Below are 18,954 nucleotides of genomic sequence, written 5' to 3' on the forward strand. Positions count from 1 at the left end.
AAGTTGTATAGTGTTTCTCCCAAAATTTATCATTATTTATCTATTTTAATTTTTTTTTACCGGATAGTAGGCAAACATAGGATGGAATAGATGAACCACGAAATAAATACTATAATATTTACTAGACTGAAAGAAAAGTTTTCTGAAAATCCAAAATCCGTACTTCAAAGTTCAATTGTGGAACCATGTGCGACTAGGAACAATCAGAAACTTCAGAAACTTTAATTAAACAGAACTAATCGACAATTCCAAAGAGTGTCTTTTCGCATTAAAACTGAAGCCCTTCCTCCACGATAATCTATGGAACTCAACTATTTATTCGGCGTTTACTTAGAGGAAACAAGACCATCCTATTTCAATTCCAACTTCTTAAACCACGAAATGGACTTACCCTCTCTAATTTAAACAAAATATTAATTCAAGTCAGCCTAGTTTTCACCCTACATATCCATTTGTTTTAAATTCTGCGTTATATTTTATTTCTTATTTATCCTTTAGTCGTTCCTAAAATTAAAAATCACGATTGTACAAGTCATTGTTATCACCCTTAAAATCATCCATCTTAGAGTTCATTAATCAACTAGCCTAGCAAGTGATGGCACCAAACAGCTGTTGCAACTCCCTATGACGACATTTAGCACGAATTGTAAATAACGCTTCAACCATTGTAACAGGAAAATTAAAAATGTCCTCATTATTCAGCATTACTGCGTTGTCATGCTAAAAAAAGCAAGTATTTCGATGATGGCTACTGCTAGCGATGGATTGCCTTATTTATACAATTTCTACTCCAGTTTTTTTTCTCCTTTATCACATTACATATCATTTTATTTTTATATAAGGATGGGTATGTGTTTAGGAGCGCACGAAACATTATTTCGCACACCCAACCGACACGTCTCGCGCTGTTTAAACGGCTGTAAAACGGTTTTATGTCATGATAAAACGTACCGTAAAAGCGTGATGATGGTAGTCTGTGAACTGAAGTTTGTCAGCTATAATTATATAGCGAGACAATCCCGAATTCAAGGTCCGAGAACTTTCTTCTGCCTCGAAGCATACAAACACGGAGTTCAGACCTTCGCTGGAACTTTGTTAGCCAGTCTAAACACGTCCGAGAGAATGCATATGCAAATGAGAAATCAGGAGTGTTTTATAATGACCATTTAGGGATAAAGCGTAGAGTGCGCTAATACTGAATGGATCCATATCTGAAGAAATTAAGTTGGGGCGCGTTAAAAAAATGCTACCACCTGAATATCTTCAAATAGCCTTAATCGTATCTATGCGATGTGCACGAGAAACTGATATTTTCTGGACTTTGCCTTCTTCCCCAGAGTGTCTATCTGGTCGGCCGACTGACGACGGTGACAACAAACATTTCAAGGGTATCCTTTTGAGATGTGACCCGACCTAACAGGAGATAAGACGTGAAACACCTTCAAAGTAGAAAATGGACGACGGTCAGCGCAAAAAACCCTTGATGACAGGCACTTGTATTGTAAGTTTGGAAGATTAGAAGTGGGAAGTTTCTCACATTCTCTTAGGGACTTTTAGTAGAAGGCAAAGATCGAAAACTTTGGAGATAAGATAGCGTGTGCCGATCCACTCTACGGTTAAAAGGCGCAAGTTAAGAGTGCTCCATGAAAGGATGTTTAATTTAGTTTTGGTTGAAGATTAAAATATTTTCTTGGACCTTCAGCAACCATCCTCTCAAGTCTTATGTTGATGTATTATTAACAAGGTCGGGGTAATTATTAACAGCACGGAAGTCACTCAACTCAAGCGCCATTAATAAGTTAAAAAATTAACGGTGAACAACCTAAACGTTAATTCTGTATCGCTATAGTAAGAAAAACTACAAATCATCACTACAGGTATTATCAACAAGGATGTAACGATCGCCCACCCACAACTCTTGGTACGCTGAACTCACTAACACTTGAAGATAGATTTCAAATTAGGCATCAAGCTTTCCAAGTTGAATAAATTGCACTATTAGAAAAAAAATAAGAATTATTATTGGAGATACCGCCATAAGCTCTCTCATGACAGCATTTTTGAAGTCACCCATCGATGGTGCTCATTCAGGATAAACTAGGTAAACGATGCCTACTCAATTAAATTAAATTCTTTGGTGAGTATATATTTGTTATGTATAATGAGAAAACACCAAGGTATCGGTAAACTTAGAATGCGTAGGTGCTAATAAGATTTCCTATAGAATTATTCTCCTTCGATGAGGTTAAAATGGCTGTAGACAAAATACGGCCCAACAAATGTCCAGGTCCTGATGTTGAGACCGAGTTTATCTGTAAGCTCTTCTGTCTTCCCGACGACTCTCATCAACCTGTACAACAAATGTTTATCTCAAGGCTCCTTTCCCATCTTCTGGAAATATGCACTTCTTAAAATTATTCAAATATGTATCTGGAAAACCAACCAACTTTTCGCGGTCATACAGATCAATTGCCTTACTTTCCGTATTAGGGAAAGTCTTCGAAAGACTTCTGTCCTTCAGAATCAATTCGCTATTTCAAAACTCAGGTTCAGTAGTATCTAATCAATTTGGCTTTACTCCTAGATTTAGCACTGAAGATGACCTGATGGAATTTATTCGCCTTGGTTGTTTTCGTTGACTTGCAGGACACCTTTGACTCCCTTTGTTGGAAGTGCGTCCTAGAATGTTACGGACTCCTAAGATGTTCTCAGAAACCGTTAGACACCATTAGAGACTACTTCTACAACGGGTACGTCACTGTGGCCTCGAATTAAAATTCTATTACTCGGCAAATTCGTCGTGGCTGCCTTAGGACCTCTACTATGGAACATGGTTATTAAACATTGGCTCACCAAATCTTCGACAATTACTCCTTTCTTGCGTTTGCAGATGATCTGGCATTGGAATGGAAATTCCCGTTCTCAACTTAAGAACAATGCTAATACTATTCTGAATGAACTCCAGAACTGGGCACTCTCCAACAAACTTTTAAATCTCACCAGCCAAAACTTCTGCTGTGGTCTTCAAGGGGCGTCTATCCTCTTCTAGGCCTCCTACTATAAAGCTGTGTAACCACTCAATTCTTGTCGTTGCAACTACAATGTATCTTGGGCTCATGCTAGACAAACTTTCCTTCCTTCCTCCCCCCCCCACACATCTCATAGAAAAAAAAATCAAGTTTTCTTCCATGTTTATTCGAATTTCCCCATTAGGAGTGGGGTTCCAAACCCTCAGATTGAGCTACGAATTGGGTGGTTTTGGTTTTTTTTTAAAGGAGCATTAGCAACTAAGGCCATATTGCTCCGGGATATGCGGTGGTCATTCCCTGACCTTTCCGCATCCTCCGTATTTGGTGGTGACGGGTTCGAATCCCGGTCTAATCAAGAAGCGTGTGCTACGCACTGCTGCTCCTTCCCACCTGGCTATGGAGGCGCCGAATTGGGTGGTATTTGTACTCAAACCCTCAGATTGAGCTACGAATTGGGTGGTATTTGTACTCAAGGTTGTGTAGAACGAAAAAGACCTTTTGGCAGTTATACTGTCAGACATCAAGTCTGACAGGATAGTTCATGGATTTCTGCCAATGATACATAGGAATTTTGTTAGTAGGGACAAGGAGTATCCCGTTGTATAAGACAATGGGTAGACCTCGAATACTGTATGATCTAGAAGATATATATATATATATATATATATATATATATATATATATATATATATATATATATATATACACACATACACACACACACATATACACACAGTAATCAAGGTGAGGTATATATCTTTTCAGAAGGGATGTGAATCCAGTGGAAGGGTGCAAAGAAGAATAGCAAGATTAGTCTGTCAGGGGCACAAAAGATTTGTCTTACGAAGACTTCGGCTCTGCAAATTGCAACATCTGGAAATTAGGTACCCGTGAAGAGTCATGATTGAAGTATTTAAAGCTTTAAATGGACTAAGTAAACTAAATGACGATTGGCATCCTAGCTATTTCTCGGCTGACACACATTAAGGGGACAAATTTAAATTGAAAAAGAATAGTTGTTGCATAGATGTGCGAAAATTTTCTTTCAGTCAGAGAGCAACTGATCATTCGAACAAACTCTTATGGGATGTTGTGAAAGTTGGAATAATTTTAAGAGAGAATTAGACAAATTATTAGAGGGGATGGACAGATATTTATTTTATTTTATTATTATTTTTTTTATGGCTGATGTCGTATAAACTTTCTTCCTTGCACCATTTTATAAGATTAGCTGGAAATATCGAATGGAGAGATGAAATGTTGATAAGAGTAATCCTAAGAGAGGCAACTTACTGCCTCCGTGGATGACTTCCTTAAGAAAAAAAAAAAAAAAAAGAAAAAGGCCCATAAAAATTCCTCCTGTCATCTACGGGACTCAACCTCAGGTCTTTTCCACTCGATGTGAGGACGATGGCGATCCTACCAACTGTGCTACCCACGATGGCCCAATTCTGTCTTCAGGGATGGTTAGAAACAGGGATGAAGAACCGTTGTTTAGCGCCGATTCTAATTATTTTATCGATTTGACATAATCTGCAAATTTTTACATCGCGCTCTCTATACCTTTTTCGATATTGTTTAAAAAAAAAAAAAAAAAAAAAAACAACAGTAGTTCCAATACCAATCCTTAAAGGAACCCCAATCTGAAGAATCGTCATTAATCACAACCCTCTGCCTCGTGCGATCCAACTACAGATTTTCGCTGTTCCAACACATTTCAGCTTATACAGTAAGCTCTCATATATGACTTAGTCAAAAACGTTGCTGAAATTTAAAATAAAAAAAGTCGAAATTATTTCCCACATCCAACTCATGAGCGACTCTGTTATAATGGTTAACCTGTTTGATTAATCGCGATTTCTACTTTCCAAAGCCAACATTTGGAAAGTTGAAATCATTGCAATCTAAATGATCCTGTATTATACTCCTGATCACTGCTTCTATGATTTTCCTTACAACTGAACACCAATCAGTGGTTATCCACTTCACTTTTAGTACCGCCATTATGTGTTTGCGATGCACTGGCACTCTTCTGAGTGCGGACGCCGTTATAATTAACTTTAATGATTCAATGGATTCTTGTCATTTACTTCAAAATTACAGGGTACAAGTATAGCGTTGGACCCCTTATTAAAAACAATAAGGGGTCCAACACTAAAATTTGAGGGATTCCATTGATATTATAACATCACTCCAAGAATAGCAGTGGCCATTAATAACTACTGTCTTCTCCAACCCATTATCCGTAGAGGGTAACTTTCCCCAAATGCCACACTGCTCCAATTTACAGTAGTCTTTCATGCGAAACAGTGTCAAAAGCTTTATTGATATCTAAGTACATAACGTACATTTTTGCATCCATTTCGTTTGTTAGTGCGTCATAGCAGTTAGTAGCATAGTCAGACAAGATCTCCTCTTAGTAAATCCACTGCCGAATAACTGAATCCCTGTCAAGATGATCGTGCATTACTTCTTTAATCATTAATTCGATTAGTGATTAAAGAAATCCTTGTAAAAGATTTTACAAGGATTTCTTTCACTTTCCTCGTTTTATTTATTTACAAATTTCACACCCACAGGACACGCAGACCCTAGATAATCGTGAGTCATCACGAAATCATTTAGCTCCCAGTTATATTTTGGAACACTTCTAATATTCCCATCCCTAAAGATATTCTCATCTTCAAATTCACGCATGAATATAGAAGCAAAACATTTATTCAGTTTGTCAGTAACCTGACGAGGATCAATACTTATGTCATTCATATCAAGTGGACAAATGTGATTCACTCCTTTTTTCTCAATATTAACATAAGCAAAAGAATTCTTGTAAACTGCCTTAGCCTCCTCCCCATTAATGACGATTGTAGACTAGTTTATTCTTACTGCAGGTATCCGTGTTCCTGCTAATTAATAATCATCCCATGCATCAGTACACTGCGAATACTGCCACCTAGTAGTTCCTTTATCTGGAGATTCTTAATGCATGAAGAGGCGCTGCCAATAAGAAAATCAAGAGTTTCTTTCTATTGTTCTCTCTGACGTGCTCGTATAGAAAATAGCAATGCAATGAATCCAGATAAGTTCTTCTACTGTATGAGTGACCAACCCAAGAAGTCCAAGCCAACATTTGGAAAGTTGAAATCATCCATTATCCACAAATGGACTGTACATGGACTTCTGAACAAAGTCTATAAAGCACTTACAATTAAAGATGGCAAGATTTAGTTTTAAATCTATTTATAATTAAAGGATTTAATAATTGTAAGCGAGTACCTAAGTCTCACTGATTAATGGGTAATTTGTAACTGGTGACCTAACTTTTTTCAGTCAGTGACTGACCTATATTAATCTAATCGTTTTACAATTTATTCATCAAACTGGAAAAGTTTGCAACACGCAGAATGAGAAACATTGAAGATGGTTCTTCTAGTAGCATCTGACGTGAATCAACAGATCATATTAATGTTTTATTTATTCATTTTATTATAAAATACAACTGCTCTAACAGTAAATCATTTTACATTAAATCATACTCTTATATAACTTGAAAACTAGGGAGGGTTACTATTTATTAAGAACAATTTAAAATAAATTAAAACAATTGCATCTCAGTACGTAGAACATGTATTTAATGAACATTATAAAGGCAGTGGTATTGCGAACGATGAAAATAAATAAATTACACGCATGACCAACCATGTGATTAACCTAGAAAGGTCGCACAGTTTTGTACTAAGCAAAACTGAAGGGATGTCCATAGGACTTTAAGGGAATGCTTCGCAAGGCCATCACTAGCAAGTCAATCAGCGTCATACAACACGAATACAAATACAGCGATCCCGGGCATAACCTGTCACATTTATGCGAATTCAAATATAATGCGGTGTTGGAATGTCCTCCTCCGCTCTTCCTCGTATTAAAATACTCTGCTGTATTTTATAAAATACATTTCATGACGTTATGAACTCTGTTAATCGTATTCCATATATAATTACTGTACTCATTGGGCAAAATTTACAGCATTTGCAAGTTAATTATCCTTTAATTCATCTTATTATATTTTATCCATGTATGACTTACAGCTATCTTTCACTTTGACACTTTCCACAGTTCATCTGTAACATTATACTCCAGATTTAACGATTAAACTAAGAACTGGCGTCAGATATAAGTTGTGCACGGAAGCATGACCTACTTTATACCTCAGTACACATTATAACGCAGTTGTCTGCAGATTCCTTACACCACACTATAACAGGGACCATAATGTCTTCCCTAGGATAAAATAAAAATGTGAGTTGTGGATGGAACTGGTAGGGTTACGTACAGGAGTGCCAAGGCAACTCCAATAACAAGCAAGTCTTGTTTTCTCAACTTCTGAAACCCTCCTCTTAACATCAGCCAACTCAATCCATTTGAAAATACTTCAATAAGTTCTCGTTATCATCAACTGGATGCAAACTCGACCCTTCCCAAACAAGTGGAGAATAATAAACAATTCCAGCTACGAGGTTTTGTAATATAGTATGGATTTGATCTTATGAATCATACGAAAGACCATTAGAAATAGTTATGTGGGATTATATGACGTTTCCGGCTCCACCCAATTTCTAAACTAACGGATCACATTATTTAACCTCGGCTTGCTGATCATAAATAATGTGCGTTTAGTTGGAGGGATACGATAGACTATTTTGAAGTAGGGTCCTCAATCAAAGCGTATAAAATATTTTCGAATATGCAGCATGGCGGTTACGCGTCAGCCTTATCAAACCCACTGCCATTAAGTGATTCCGCTGGAGGGATGGGGGAAGATAGAGAAAGGAGCCAAATATTCCAGTATAATCTATGCCGCGCCTGTTCAGGAAGTCTTCGACTGCCTGATATGTTATTAGGTAGGAGGTTTCTAATACTTGAGCCACACCCTGTATGTCTTATGCGAACCTCTGAGAACAACTTAAAAAAAATAATAATAATGAATACATATCTTCACTGATGGACTATAGACTGGCACGAAAGAGTTTAATGGTTTGATTTATTCGTCAAAACTGCAAGTCAACTATTATTAATTAAGCTAAAAATGGCAACTTTTGAGCACACTTCCTGGAACTCGTTTAAAAAGAGAAATACTTTTCGTGACTAAAAAAATATAACGAAAGAAAGATTAATTTACATCTCGATTTTATGATAGTCACTTCTAGAGGGACTTAATCATCAGATATCGCTTACTGTAATGAAACTGCCTATCCTTGTATTTTTTTTTATTTCTGTTTGAATAATTACAGTGAGCCTCACGCAATAATACAAGGTACCACATAAGTCACCTCACCGAGAACAGTTCATTTTTAAATTTGGCTGCATGGATGTGCAATTGGATTTAGATGGTCTGGGACAAGACCACACAAGAACTTGGCATTTCAGATAGCAGCGTGAAATACTGCACATATTGAAACCTTGCAAACGCTGAAGGAAAACGATCCAAACTTCATACAAATATTTATTTTGAAGCTTAATAAGGAGTCTGCCAATATCAGTACCATCCCTTCCCATTCTTTAGATGTTAAATGAATTTGAATAATGGAAAACAGTCCGTATTTAGTTTTTAATTAATTAAATATCAGTTTTTCGCTTCATAAATAAAAACTGATATTTATGTAAGACTTCTCTGAATGTGGAAAGTGATGATATATATTTAATACGCATTTATACACTTCATTACCCTTCTTCGTTAGTTCTACAGATCCACATCTCTTGTTTTAGTGTAACAAATAGCGTATGCAATATACGTGTTTACAACTACAGAGGCAGTTAATGCCTAATTTCCCGCCTACATCTTTATCAGACACTTAAAGAGATGGAGGGGAGTTGCGCATGGCAGAATTAAGAAGGTGATACCATCGTTTTTGTGAGTTCATTCAAAGGCGCTATTGTGCTGGAAGCTGGGCTGTTTACTTAACCAAGCACAGTGCCGATCTACAATGTAATGCCGAAACTAAAAGGATCTGGAGAAGTCTATGAACAAATGTATGCTGTCGCATTCACAGCATTCATCACGGGTTCCCCCCAGCAGTGGAGCACTCGGGACATATTTAGACGGGAGGGAAGAGGGGTAGAGACTCGCCGCCTTGTATACATGGGCAAGAACGTAAGTTCGGGAACCAGCCAGCAAAAATGGAAGGTCGTCACAGAAACGGTGGGGGAAGGTGAGGAGAGAGGGGGGAAGGGCTGTTTCTCCCCTTCAGTAGAGCAGGCAAATGTGTCAAAAATAACACTTCCAAGGGATGCCTGGTTCTACTTCCTCGTGCATGTCTATCTCGGGAAGCTCAGATCTCCAAGATTGCACACCCTTCTGGCTTCCCTAAGAACGGATCATACATTCCTCGCATATCGCCTTACCAGTGACGGATAGCAGCTACTTGCCCCAGCTGAAGGGGGGTGGGGGGGAGGCTTATAGCAGGATTGTTGTGTATGTATCTGCGCACCCGCCTTTTGTTGCGCTGACAGCGGATATTAGTGACGTAAGAAATAGTTTACCGGATGGAAACACTATGGCTATCATGTACTAACAGAATGATTAGAAAGAACCAAGGTTTCCCCTCCCCAACCCCAATAAATTTCGTCACCAGAACCATCTGATTTTACAACCGGACGATCCGATATCTCCATGATAGGCGATTTTCTTTTTATGACAACAGGTTTTGTGAAAACAGCTGTCATTCCCTCTGTGATCACGAAACACATTGATGATTTGCACTACTGTTTATAGAAAATTGTTCTACTTCGCTGGCCAATAAAAACGCCCTGGTGTCACAGTTCAATGGAGACCAATAAAATACAATGTAAGGCTGTATTAAAAGAAGAAAAGTTAAAATAACTGTACAAATCATTCAGTCCAGGAAGTAAATTTTACAGGAAATGATTAGGGCTTTCATTGACTATCAGTAGACTTGAGGCTTAGGTGAAATGAGGAATAAACAGTGCTAGCTCTGTCTTTCGTCCCACACCTCTATCAGAAAATATTGGAAACGGATGCTTTCCTATATATGGACATAAGTTCTCGGATTACCTAAATGCAAAAATGAAATTTAGGTATGACAATCATTCGGATCCAATGTGCTAATGAACGAGTCACTCTTGCATTTTTAAATGAAGGTACAGATAATAAAAAGAAAGAAATACTTAACCAACATTAATAACCACAATTAACGAGTACGCTGCATTAAAAGGAGAGCTATAAAGGTCTAAGACTTATTGGAAAGTGATTATGATTGCCGAAGTTGTTGGTTATTAACCATTAGATAATTGTCGAAATCTTGACATCTCCATTTTTTATGAATCCAGTACTAGTTAGATAATATTAACGAAATTCATTCTGCTGCGGTAGTGAAATAATTTTGGTTATTTTAAGGTAGTCTGAAGAATAGGGGTGGCGCTTAATTTTGGTATTTTTATACTGTAAAATGTGTTCAATAAATAGAAATTTTTAACAACCAGAGATTTGCGCTTTTTAATGGCGATTCCAAGCTTCAATGGAATTCGTGATGATTATTTCTTGTTTGAGCAATTGGGAAGATCGTAAGACGAAGTGGGATTCACCGGATTGCATTGCCTGTAAGTTTTAAGTTTCTCACTTTATTCATGCAATCAATAGGAGGGTAGCGCAACATGGTCACGCTCACAGAATGAAGTTTTTCTCCTGCTCAAGGACTCAATAGGATAGTCTGCTACAGTAATATGCTCCTATATTGCTACTACTTAAATACCATAAGAGCTGTTTTAGCTATTCATGACTCGATATCAAATCAACTAATTTATCTGCATAAGATACTGCAGGGCAATCTATTAAATGAATTCACCCATTACTTCTTGGAGCAAAACTCCGCATGGAACTGATGCTGCATACATTTTCGGGTTACTTCTGATAATTTACATGATGGAGAGAAAATAAGACTACTTAATTTAGGTCCAAAAGAAAGGAGCAAAGGAGATATATATAAGGCAAAAGTAATCTCATTTAGATAACCGCAGCCCACTCCGCCCGTTTCATCGAATGGGAGCGATTCGTAGGAGATGGGGATCACAAGCCCAAGAGAACAGATCGGTGTGCGTAGGGTCTGAAGGCGAGGAAACTTCATTCTCTGAGCCAAATGTTTACGAAGTGGTAAAGGATGCAGAAAGAGAAACACAGAGAAAGAAAACAGATATCAGTCTACTAGCACCTGCTGCCGTTTACCGTAAGACTGAGTCATTAACTGTTAGAAAAGCGTTGCCCCTTGCCGGCCCCTACAACAGATGAAATATGAGCTGTCTCAGAACAAAGTACAGGTTGTGTAGAAAATTGTAGCCTCGGTTCCGTAACCCTGCAAGCCACTAGTTCGGGAGCAGCCCGCAATGAAATGCTTTGACCCTCCTTGCACCGTTCAGGCTAGCAGACAACGCTACTTAATCACTGGGGACTTCACTACTTTGCCGTGTGATTAATGGTTGCTGGCTAATGGAGTTTTTTCCTACCGGTCTTGAAGGTAGCCCTTTCGCAGCATTACTCCTTCCCAGTTGAAGCTCTGCAAACACACACCCGCAGCCTCCCATCTCTGTGCACCAATATACAAATCCCTCAACTTATTAAACGACACTGCATTTCGTTCAGCTACCAAATCCAAAGTGTGGGCGGCCCACAAGCAATTGGGAGAGAAAAGGCCCAGACACCTCTCTATACACATCGACACGAGCATGCGCGCACACATGATAGATTATCGCAAGCTCTGAGATGTATATCGCATTCAAAGCCTTTCGAACTTGGACTTGATCTGCGCGCGGACGGCTGGACGTACGTGCGCCAGCACACACACGCACCAGAACCTCGATTAGAAACGTAATCTTGAACTCTCAAACAACTAGCATACCTCCTTCATAGTAGAAAGCAATAAGAGAGAGAGAGAGAGAGAGAGAGAGAGAGAGAGGGGCCCTTAGTTCATGCCAAAAGTAAGGTCACGCCCCGATTTGTGGAGCTAGTTCTCCAGTACCGGATGTAAGGAAACAACCTGGGCTTAAGCTTAAGGCATAGTGCCAGGAATCTGATAGTAGTCGAGATACTGGAATTAACCGGTCAAAGCAGGAGTTACCTCCAACACAACCTGCTGGTTTGAAACAGCCTTTGCTTTTTCACAAAATCCTGATAATTCTGCCAATGGTAAATTATTCCCTCCATTCGGGTCGGAATTTATTTTATTTTTTAACCGCATGCCTTATAATCACGTGACGGGATGAAGCAGTAACTGGTTAGATTCCCTGGAGCTATACAGACGTAATTAGCCAGTCTACATTATGTAATATTTAACTTTAAAAAAAAAGTTTAGCAATGTATTATATTTAAGAGACCTGATTTGAGCAACAAAAACGGATTTCGGTTTGAGAAATCCATTCGGATGCACCATGACTGGTAAAACTGTGTAGACATGGAGAAGATGGGTGTTGGGGGGAGGGGGGGTGTTTATGAGTGTGGAGAAATTGTTGACTGAAACCGTTCTCGTATTTAAGTCTGCGAAGGAACCTTCGCCTTCCGCACTGTCAGAGAGTCGCAGCACAACTCGGAATGAAATTGCGAGATGATTCGGAAAATTGCAATGAACGTGACGCGGTGAAAAATGAACTGACAGTGCTGAACAAGAAAACCAGACCGTTTTGTAAAATGGAGTTTACGGTTTTCAACGTTCAAGTGAAAAATATAACTTCTAACATCATTCTCTGACGTTAAGGTGAATTTCTTGCCACCGGAAAATATTTATGAATGGAAGCTGAACAGCAAACGTAGAAGAGAAAGATTCACGCTAGCATAAATATTTAAAATTTCAATTTATGTGCCAAACAAACAGTACAGCTTGAACAGCTGAAAACACTCTACGAAGAACAGGAAACGATCTGCTATTACGAATGTTATTCACGTGTTTTGACAGCAGTGACAATGAAGCAATACAGCTTTACACTCTTGTATATCATTATCAGATAGAACATATGTTGTTTTTTCCTCGCGCAAAGTTACATAAAACTGCATATTTGGTCGATAATGACTATAAAAAAAATAAAAATCAATGCACGTGTCACCTGCTGCTGTAATGAACTAATATAATACTTTGCTTCAAAAAATAGCTGCATTTGTTATATATTTCTGTCTGCGCTTTATATTATAGTTAGTCTGAAGACGCGAAATTTATTTTTATTTATTTCTTCTTTTTCGTGTTTTTTTCCCCTTCCTGTTTGGAAAGCGTTGTGCTGAGAGACGGATGGGAGAAATGCCAATTCATCACTTACAAAATCAAGTCACCAGTGACGGGCAATGAGTGCCCCTTATCGCTCTTTCCCTCTGCCAGACGACAACACTCCCAGCATGATGTTCGAGCCAAATGTCTAGAATGGGTGGCCGCGCGTATGTGGCAGTCATCTCTGGACTCTCAAAGGAATTCATATCAAGTTCTCCTGCCTTCTAGATGAGAGAAGCTGGCTTAAAAGATTTCCTGTTGTGAACGAACATCCATAATTTATGAAGGTGGTATCGTGGCTTTATCCAAGAGGAATCTCCGCTAGCTGACCCCAAACTCATCACCCTTCCCGACAGTAGGACCACTAAGTGACCTGATAGGGGCAAGATGCGTATTCTTACCGAATTTTTCACAAATGTGAAGTTCACTTAGAGATGTCAGCTGTAAGCTAATCAGACCTATAAGGAGTTGAGATTCTAGTTTTTTTCCAGGATCCCATCCTTCGAATGAGCAGAGAATGTGCGTAATTATTTTATTTAGTGAATTAAGCACAAATTCCATGTTTGTACAAATAAAGTAATCGTCGTATTTGTTAAGAAATATTTGCGTGTAATTTAAATATCGTAACATAAATTACCAGACTCAAGCTCAAGTTTTAAAATGAAATAATTTTTATATCTATATTATTAATCTCAATGAACTAGGGATGTGTGCGATGTCAGAACAGAATATGGATCTCAACTAACTCAAACAGAATGGAGAGAAAAAGAGAAGTTAAAACGGCCACAGTTTCTTCGTTGGGGGAGGGGGGGGGGTATTAAAATTGGAGCTGAAAATGAAGACATTGATGATGACCAGCACATTTAAAATGCCTTTTTTTTTTTAATCGACTGCAAAACACATCAAGCACGTTTTGGCGATAACAGGCATATTTTCATAATAACAATAACAAAATTAATGTCCGGTCTGACTGGTACTTGTTTTGCAAACGAGTCTGAAACGTTGGAGTATTTGGCAGCTAAATCGAAAACATATTCCAGCGTTATGCAAGCATTTTTCTGCCACTCGATAAAAAGGCATTTATAAAACAGGTAAATTACTAATTTTAGAATACGAATTATTATTTAAATTTCCATAGTTTTGATCTAAATTTGAAATTCAAATCAAAATTTCAACTCAGTTATGGATCACCTGTGTTATGGCTTTTGTGATCGTATAAGATATCTGGTTAATAACCAATGAGTTAATGAATTTATATACACTGTTAAGGGTGTACATTTGTATCACGAATTATTAATCACGAACTAATAATCTAGAAACGAAAACCAGTATAAGACTCCTTTATGCTCGTGTACTCTTCTTTTAGCGTATCTAAACCTGCTAAATTATTATTCTTCTTCTTCCTTATTTTGATAAATTAGCTTTCTCACCTTTGTGTGACCTCTACAAGAGAAGTGAGCATTTTCCCCAGTCAACACCTTCATTTCCGGTACCATTACAGTATTCACGTCCCACCGGCAGGAGTCCACATAACGTACAAATGGTTCCTCGTCCACTAAATCAAAGCAGTACAGGAGAGGAACAGTTTCTCCCCTCACTCAGAACAGAAAATGCTCGTCTAAATGTAGAAGCCAGACCCTCCCTTGGAATCCCTGCCGTGTAGTTTTGAGGGTGTGTAACGAGTGTAGTAGTTCCTCCTGCAAGATACGAGCTGAAATAGTCAGTGAGAGATCCGATAACCGCTGGTTCTGGTGGCCATTCTACTGTGGGAATGGATGGAGGCGCGCCCACATGCTCTCTGGGTACACCTTGTTAGAGATAAGATCGCGACCCTAAAGGAGAAAGGTCAGATAGTGGACACATGAACGACGGTGTTAATTTACAGGGGCCTCCTGTTAAACAGACGAGCAGAGATTCTTCTCAAGGATGTGGAATAGGAGCTACAAAGTGATATATACGACAGGCAGCGTTGCTGGAGGGTATCGTTAGGGTAATACTGCCCCCCCATTATTACTGAAACTGCAGTTGTTCAGGCGTATTGGTAACTCTAAGTGTTTTGTCTCCCCATGAATGCTAACATTGTTCCAATCATCGGACAATGCCTTGGGTGATGGAAATATCGGTCAAGAAGCTTCTCTCTTCGATTTGAATAGGGATCGCTCTTTAAATTGAGTCGCACTGTTGTGAAATTCTTTTCGAAGAAGTCGCACTCAAAAATTATGCAAGTGTTACTCTGAAATCGGATATGCATTGTCAGCAACTGATCCAGGAAGTCTGGAATGTCCTAGAAAATATTTGAAACAAAAATTTTTTCTGCAAAGTTCATCTAGTCGCTATCAAAAGAAAATACCATTTTGGGTTGCATAAATAATAGAACTATTAGTTTTATATGTTTATTTATTTATTTTTTGTTATTATGAAGTCTATTGGCTGTTGAGGCAATCTGTTGGCAAGTAAATTGTTACGCGGCCTGGATGTCTCGTCTAACAAGTTTCCCACCTTCTTTAAAGTAGAAAAACCTTCAAAAATCCCTCTTCCTTGGAAACACTGGTGTGAGAGAGGGGAAAAAATTAGTGGAAAACGAAAATGTTATTCGTAAAAAAAAAGGTTAATCAAACAAGCAAACAAAAAAACCCCTCTCCGTTCAAGGTGGCTGACTTTCCTTATGGTGTGGTCCCAGGTTATTGCGACAAGTTGTGCGGGAGTTGCCGTAGTGGTGTGTTTAATGGGGATGTTGGTAATGTCGGCCTCAGATGTCGACACGTATTATCGTTTTTATGTGAATGACTTCCGCACTCTGTAAGTAATGATTATGTTCGCTCAGCTCCATGTAGCTCCTTGGTGTTTTAATGTTGGGTGGATGTTGAGGTCATTCAGTTCCCCTCAAAGCCAAAATCTGTGCAAGAACTATTAAACTTTCGGGTACACTTGAGTCGTTGTGAGCAGAGGGAGAAATCTGTTCTAAGTACTTTGACGGTTTTTAAATTGACAGTCTTTAACGAAGAACATAAAAAGTACACACACACGCACAGAACGTTTATTAAATCATAAGCGTTAATGGGCTTCATAAACGCTACTTAAATGTCAACCCATCTGGATAGGAATATAAATACTTGAAATTTGTTGTTCCTCTCAACGCAAGTATGGCAATTGCATTTTCCAAATAAGGGGATACTTTGAAAAAGATGTCTGTGCAGTTTTTCAGAAAATATTAGGCCGCATTATTTGGTTAGGCAGCTCGAGTTAAATTCTTGAATTGTCCGAACACAGAATGAGGTTACAGTACAAGAAATCGTGGGTGAAATATGGACCTGAATGCCTACAACTGAGCAAATAATAAATGGCCATATTCTAAAATGTCTCTGCTTTGGTTTTGACGGTTGTCCTTGTGGCATAACAGTCAGTTTTGGAAATGCCGTGCTGTGGTTTAAAGCCTAAATCTGCAATGACGAAAATAAGATTTCAAAAGACTTATGAAAGATCCTCCAAATAAAAACCCGTATGCCACTGTTTTTGTTTGGAGGATTTCTCGTCTTGTGAGTGTTTATAAGTGGTACACACCGAGGACACTGGCTGTGTCAGCAAACAGAGGAGTATCGAAAAGCAACCATCCGCCACAAGGCTGGTGGAGGCAGTTCAAGTTTTACGAGACCAGCCTAGAAAAATCCAATTGGCAAGGCGTTCAGACAAATGAACAAGCCACACTGAACTGTCCAACAGCGTCTTTGTAAACTGTTAATGATTCAAATCATATTAATTCTAACTTTTTCAACAGCCAACTGCAAAGAACTCCGGTATATACATGGCTCTAAAGAACTGTTTTGTTTATATTCCTGCACAACCACATAGATCAGAGATGTTTACAACTAACCATTTTATTCAGAAAAATTTTCATTAACCGTATTCACCTGCCATGTGGTCCCGAATTATCGTAAACTCAAACACATGTTCTACTGCACTTAAGTGCCCACTCAGCTACGTCAGTCCTCATTTTGCTGATTTTTTTTACGTCGATAACGTAAATGATGACGCAAGTGTTGTTTTCGCTGATGAAGTCGCCATAGGTTTTATGAAACTGGGTTTCAGAATTCTCATGTAGTAATGTTCAGCATGAGGGGAGTTTGCAGTCTGTTTTAGAGCCTTAGTGGCCTTTATTCTTTGCTAAGAAAACCATTTTGCAAGAAAAGAATAAGGGTATTATGCATTTTGAGCGGTACTTTGTGCATATTTTGCAGGAAAAAACACCTAACTAAATCCCATTTCAACAAGACTGAGTGATATAGGATAATTGAACATTTCAATTATCCTATATCAGATTTTAGATGACCAGCTTTCAGAAAAATGGATTGGCACTGTTCATTCTACCTTATTTCTTTTCCTCCATCTGGAATTCATTTATTCTAGGGATGCATAAAGGAGTTTGGTCATCATGCATCCAGTCACATAAGTAAAGGAAAGATAAGAACCTCGATGACTTTAATTAGGCCTATTCTTGATGCTGATCAACGTATGGAGTAAAATTAAGTACCGAAAAGAAATCCTTCACTTAAGTTTTGGGGAAAGAAAACTTTGTTCAAAATCGTTCATACATTATTTAAACATCCTGCAAGAGATTAAAATAATTATGGCACAAAGGATAGCAGTGAATTACAAGTGCAGCGGGATGGCTATACAAATATATTACTAATATCCCAATTTCAAATTTACAGCAGCCATTTTAGTAGGCAGGTTGGGAAGGTCTCGGAACATTTGGGACTGCTAGGCATCCCCCACCTCCTCCTCCTCCCTTGCAACAGCATGTTTGAGCCTTATCCAGTGAACAAAAACTAAATACTACAGTTATTCTATGATACATATTTTGTTGAAATTGTATTCAATGAAATTATGTTACTAGCAATGATGGACAAACCATTATTGTTAAACGCAAAATTTTAGAAAAAAAGTTGTGCATTAAAAAAATAACACAATCGCATATCATTTTCCCCCTATCTGTGTCCTCGTTAATTCTTTGCACGAGACAATTTGGTGAATGCCATTGCGATGTATGACAATTGGGAGAGTACGACAAATTTGGTGTATGAGGGACAATTCGGTGCACCACACAGAGATCAGAAATTAACAAAATCATTGAAGGTTTAGGAAACAAGAGAAGTTTTGAGACTTTAAAGGAGGAATGTAGAAATTCAGAAAAAAAAGAAAATTTTTTATCCAATTATTTTGTATAAAAGGATTCGTATGGATCCTTCTCCTGGAAAGATTGGAAAGCGAGTACGTGCCTATTTCAGCATGACTCAGTCCATATAACACCTTTAATCCAGATAAGATTATTTATTAATTTTATTTTTTTAACGTGTCTATTCAGTTGAACCCTATGCTTTTCCAGGAGCATGAATTTGTTGAGGGTTGGGAAGCTAGAATAAATTTACGAGCGCATAAACGAGGCGAACAGAAATTAATATTATCACTGTGAAAGTTGTTTAAGCCACAGGCTGCTTTGTAACATGGACTGGTTGAAGGGTTCGAAGCCTGAAGAAACTCATTTACACAGAAACCACAGGAAAGAATGTTAATGAAGGTAAGTTCCTTTTTAATATAGTTGGGAAAGGACGTTATGTGGTGTGTTTCCATAAAGTTATACAAGAAGTATAATTCTATGGAAATAGAAT

At 38.2% G+C, this 18,954-nt stretch overlaps 1 protein-coding gene across 2 annotated transcripts in view; it reads right to left on the reverse strand.

Annotated features, from left to right (window-relative positions):
* The window catches only part of LOC150081901 (homeobox protein Meis1-like), a 220,998-nt gene that overhangs the window by 156,227 nt on the left and 45,817 nt on the right, over nt 1-18,954 (reverse strand). The window lies entirely within an intron of this gene.

Source organism: Mastigoproctus giganteus, chromosome 8 (assembly GCF_048544385.1).
Source record: "Mastigoproctus giganteus isolate SK-2022 chromosome 8, ASM4854438v1, whole genome shotgun sequence".
Taxonomy (NCBI): domain Eukaryota; kingdom Metazoa; phylum Arthropoda; class Arachnida; order Uropygi; family Thelyphonidae; genus Mastigoproctus; species Mastigoproctus giganteus.